Source organism: Schistocerca serialis, chromosome 1 (genome assembly GCF_023864345.2).
Source record: "Schistocerca serialis cubense isolate TAMUIC-IGC-003099 chromosome 1, iqSchSeri2.2, whole genome shotgun sequence".
Classification (NCBI taxonomy): domain Eukaryota; kingdom Metazoa; phylum Arthropoda; class Insecta; order Orthoptera; family Acrididae; genus Schistocerca; species Schistocerca serialis.
The window spans coordinates 873524008-873530007 of record NC_064638.1 but is presented as its reverse complement, the minus strand read 5'-3'; positions in this window follow the sequence as shown (position 1 = coordinate 873530007).

Genomic DNA, 6000 nt, shown 5'->3' with positions numbered 1-6000 from the left:
AGTGTGTCTCACAACGTCCTATCTTTCCACTCCCTGTCCTCCATCCCTTCACGTTTTCGAGAAAAGGGGAGATGAACCTCGACAGCTGAAGAGAAAGCAATTCATTTGGGGGAAGGTTACCCCAAAATGAAATACTCTGGTTCTCCAGGTTGGGGATTGCCAATAGGTTACCTCCTCATCACGGGAAATTATTTAATGGTAAACAGATTACAAAGAAGCCTCGGAATTTGTTAATACAAAATAGACGAAAAGTGCTAGAACAAGGTTTACGATTTGAAACATTGAATATTCGTAGTTTACGTATAACAGGCGCCGCAATCAGTCTAGTCAAGAGGATCGAAAGATGTAAGTTGAATATTGTCGCTTTGGGGGAAGTCCATTGGGAGGATACTGGTACCATAGATATCGAGAATTACAGAATTTTTTGTGGAGGCTGTGAGACAGGACACAAACTGGGTATGGCATTTTGTGTGAGTAAGGCTCTGGCTGCTAATGTATCTGGGTTTGAAGCTGTGAGCCCTAGAATAGCAGTTTTAACAATAGGCGTAGAGAGATGTAAAATATCGTTTGTGAATTGCCAAGCACCCACAGAAGAAAGTACATCCCAAGTGAAGAATGAATTCTATGCGGAACTGGAGGTAGTCATATATGCCATCCCAAATAATAACTGTAAAGTCTTACTCGGAGAGATGAGTGCTAAAGTTGGAAGAGAGAACGTATTCCAGTTAACAGCTGGAAGACACAGTCTCATGAACTCAGCAATGACAATGGCATCAGAGTCATAACTTTTGCACCATCCAAAGGGATATTCATAAGCAGCACAAATTTCCAACGGAAGGATATACATAAAGGAACTTGGGTATCGCCAGATGGTAAAACAGTTAATCAAATAGACCACATTGCAATAGATGTCAAAGCAAAGAACTGCGTGAGGGGTGTAAAGACAGCAAGGGGTGCAGAGTGTGGGAGCGATCATTTCCTCGTAAACAGCTGGCTAAAAGCACAACCCAAAGCCAAAGTTAGAAACAGTCTTACAATAGTTGTACACCGCCATATCGATGCTGTGAAAGATAACACAAAGAAAGAAGAATTCCAGCTCCAGCTCAGCAACCGCTTTGAAAATCTGCAGGAAGAGGTTTCATAAGAAAACCAGCTGAAATGTGGGAAGAAGTTCAGGATGCCGTAAATGAGGTGGCGAATGTAGTCATCAAGAAGCAGATGAGAGGCAAAAAAGATTTGCATTGGGGATGAATGCATTAAGGCATTAGCCAACTGAAGAGAGGCTAAGGAGAGCTGGTTACAAGGAGCTGATGTTGCACAAGGCAAAGCACAATTAAAGAAGTTCGGGGAACTACTTAAGCAACCCTGAGAAGAGCAAAGAGAATGTACATTAAAGGATTGATAGATGAGGCTCAACAAGATTTCTTCGGCAAAGAGGCGCGAAAGATGTACCAGAAAGTAAAATTCTTCAAGAAGGTATATCAAAGCCGCCAAAAATTCGTCAAGGACAATAATGGAAGCATACTCACCAGTGAGCTTGACATTGCTGAAAGGTGGAAACAATACTTCAAGGAACTCCTCAACTGTGATGAACCTAAAGATCTGTTTGAATTTCAATTTCCTGACATTGCAGATTTAGACTATCCTCTAGCCACACTGGGGGAAATAAAGCATCAGATAATGAAGCTAAAGAAGAACCAAAACCCACGAGAATATGGAATGCAGGTAGAAATAATTCAAACTGGAGGGGAGGGACTCCACAAGAAAATTCAGCAATTAATAAAGGGGATCTGGATTTTGGAGGAGATCCCAGGAGATTGGAAAACAGCTGTCATATACCCTATACACAAGAAAGGTGACAAAATGAACGGCACTAACTAAAGAGGAATGTCCCTACCGAATGTTTGCTACAAGATCTTTTCCAGCTGTATATACTGGATAGAATACAGCCATTTGCAGAAGAAGTGATTGGTGAATATCAGGGGGAGGGGGGGGGGGGGAAATTCAGATAGGGCCGTTCAACTGTCGACAACTTCTTTGTGCTGCGACAACTCACCGAAAAGTTGTGGGAGTATGGCGAAGAACTTCATGTGCTCTTCATAGATTTTAAGAATCAGTATGACTGCTGTTATATTGCTAGAGAAGGCCGAAATGCACGCTATAAGCTCACGCAGGATGGCGTGAGGTCTGAAACAGGATACGTAATGAATGCTATAAAGAAAAGTACGTAGCTTCTGGAATACTTAACTTTAATCCATCATTTGTATACATCGTTCTTGATGAGACATGCTTCATACGATAACTATCAATTGCTATGGCGCCTTGCTGGGTCGTAGCCATTGACTTAGCTGAAGGCTATTCTAACTATCTTCTCTGCAAATAAACGAGGCTTCGTCAGTGTTGCATCGCTAGCTAAGTCGTCCGTACAACTGGGGCGAGTGCTAGCAAGTCTCTCGAGACCTGCCGTGTGGTGGCGCTCGGTCTGCGATCACTGACCGTGGCGACACGCGGGTCCGACATGTACTAATGGACTGCGGCCGATTTAAAACTACCACCTAACAAGTGTGGTGTCTGGCGGTGACACCACAACTGCATCTTCCGGGAGAGCCGAGGAACTGCCTAACGGAGTTCGGAATACCTAAGAAACTTGTTAGCATATTTGGAATTTGTCTCACTGATCCAAAGGCAAAGTGAAGCTCTGGAACCAACTCACAAGGAGCTTTAACATAAACACAGGATTGAGACAAGTAGATGGTGTGTCACCGGTATTGCACAACCTGACACTTGAGAAGATAAGGAGTAAAATCTCTCTTAAAAACTTCGAGGGTATAGAGGTAGAGGGTGAGAAAATCACACATCTCGCGTTTGCTGATGATGTGGTCCTGTATTCCAGATCTAAGGAGGGACTAATGCTGATGAGTGAAAGCGTGGAGGCGGAAGCAAGCAAAATTGGACTCCTTGTGAATGAATCAAAGACGGAATATCTCGTGACGACCAGGGCTCATGCTTATTCAAGAGACCCACTCCAGCGTTTGATAGTCGGAAACCGATCCTACAAAAGGATTCGTGAATTTAAATATCTGTGGGTAATCTTTACAGAAGACTCAGCATATGGAGCAGAAATCAAACCGATCATACTTTGGTCTCCGTCAACTTCTTGCATCGCGTGGTCTGTCGAGAAATTTTAGACATCAGCTGTATAAAACAATGATTCAACCCGTTGTACTGTATGGTTGTGAAACTTAGTGTGTTCGGGAAAAAAAATTGAACAATCGTCTTTTTTTTGAGCGGAAAGTCTTAAGGAAGATCTTTGGTGCGGTATAAGGTGAGATCACTGGAAAATGGAGGATCTGGCATAACTGTGAACTAGACGAAATGTTCAATAGACCAAACACTGTAGGACTGATGAGGACCAAGCGCCTTGTATGGGCAGGACGTGTCAGTCGGATGGATAGATGCCGATGGCCTTTGAAAGCTGTGGGTTTTACTCCCTGTGGAAGACGCCCACTAGGAAGACCAAAGAAGAAATGGAGGGATGGAATCCATGAGGACTTGAATATGATTGGCGCCAGGAGGCACAAAACAGAATCCAGTGGAGGAGGAACCTTGTAGCAGTGCGTGGTCCTCTGGGACTGATCGCGTAAAGGTTAGTGTCGTTATAATACTCGAAAAAATTTCCCCTAAAAAGAAATTGAAATTCATTGTATCGGTTTAACAGTTTAAAGAAGGATTATAAGTTTCTCAGGAGGCATCTAAATCTTTCTTTAATATATCTCTAGGCTTCTGTTCCAAAGTCAATTTCAATAAAAAAATTCAAAGTTTTTAAATCGTATCATAGAGTAACTCAATAAACCATCGTTTAGACCACTACTTCAACTTAGCTACATACTGCAACTTAGTTTCATCAGGGTACGATTTATGTAATCTTTAGTTTATCGTATTATAATATGACAAAATCTTCGATTCAATCGGAATACGTTGTATATTTCATCCAGATAAGAGGGAATTAGAAACTGTCTAGATGAGATTTTTACACTACGTGGGACTCTACAAAAAAGAAGTAATAATTTATGGGAAGAACCTAACATTTTTAGAATGTGTAATAAGACACAGATCGATAAAGGCAAGAGAGAAAATGAAATTCAAATGAGAGAAATTTAAGAAAGAAGTCTCTCTCAAAAGTGTATGTTTAAAGTGTAATTTTATGCACTAAACCTATTCTGTTGCCTCTGATGTGATGTACATTTATTGATGATGAAAGAAAATCACTGAGAATGAATAGGGACTGAAAACGGCTGCCGTGTGACGGGAGTATCTTACTGAGTTTGTTGATAATATGGATGTTATTTGCTATTAGCTGTTCAAAAATGGTTCAAATGGCTCCGAGCACTATGGGACTTAACATCTGAGGTCATCAGTCCCCTAGATAGTCGCTCGGTTCCAGACTGAAGCGTCTAGGACCGTTCGGCCACCGCGTCCTGCTATTAGCCGGCTATTAGCTGTTTCTACCAATGAACATCCATGTGTTGAATGACGTGTCGTACTGATTAGTTACGCGTCTATCGACTAGACATACAAAATTACGCTTTGGTCATTATTTTTTGTGTAATGAGATATTTCCTTGTGTGATAATGGGCAATCGTTGACACATTCCGTGACCAGTCCGTTTTTAGATTGATTTCACTTCCATATTACATACAATATACCTATAAAAAAGAGTGAGAATATGCATGGCGATGCTTAGGATGGGCACATACTACATAGTACTCGATTTAAAATCTACGGCACATTATCTGCAACACTTAAATTACGCTACACACAGGACCATGTACGACCACTCATCAGAATAGACAGACACACATAGTATAACATTTCACCTATGCCCTAGCTGGTTGTCCCTGCAAGACTTGCTCTCTTCCCCTGCAGATGTGCCTTAAATTGGATAATCGGATGTCGAAGCGATAGTGAATCCCGATAGCAACGATCCCCGAGATAAATTTTCACGTGATGATGTACACCCTGTCAGAAAATAATTAATCAGCTTATCGTTTCCTGCCTTTTTGTAATCGGTTTTTTAAAAATATCACCACAAGACATAATTGCTGTAGCGTAAAACGTCGAGCCGGATTTTCAGAACATGAGTCACGACATGGAGCTATATCTCAGATGATCTGATTATTGCTACTTGTGAGAAAGCAGGGAAAGACTCAGAAAGGCCTGCCTGTCCAGTGTAATAAGCGATCTTTGTTCCTTCCGTACTGCTGTTGTGTGGTGATCTTCAGTGTAAAGACTGGTGTGATACAACTCACCACACTATTTTTTCCTAAGCAAGTCTCCTCATCTCTACATAACTTTTGTAAACTACGTCCACTTGACTCTGCTTTCTGTATCAAAGCTTTGGTCTCTCTCTACCCTCAAGATGTGTCCCTGCTATAGATTTCCGCTTTAAGTCACGTTATACCATAAGCTGTTCCCTCCTCATTTCGATTTAATACCTCTTCATTAATTATCTGATCAGCCCAACTAATCTTCATCATTCTTCTGAAGCACAACATTTCAAAAGCTTCTCTCTCTTCTTGTCTGTACTGTGAATAGTCCATGTTTCACTTCCGTATAAAGCTACACTTCAGACAAATACTCTCAGAGAAGAATTACTAGCACTTAAATTTATGTTACATATTTTAATACTTCTCTACTTCAGGAACGTCTTTCTTTCTTCTGTCAATCTGCATTTTATATCCTGTTAACTTCTGCCATCATCTGTTCTTTTCCTCTCCAAATAGCAAGCTTCGTTTACTACTTTGAGTGTTTCTGTTCCTGTTTTAATGCCCTCAGAATCGCATTATTTAATCGACTAAATTCCATTATGCGTGAGCTACGGTTGTCAATTTTTAACCTCTTTTGAGACACACTTCGAATGATGTTCCAATTCCTTTACTGTCTCTGATAGAAATACAACGTTATCGATAAACCTCGAAGTTTTATTTCTTTCGCCTGTAT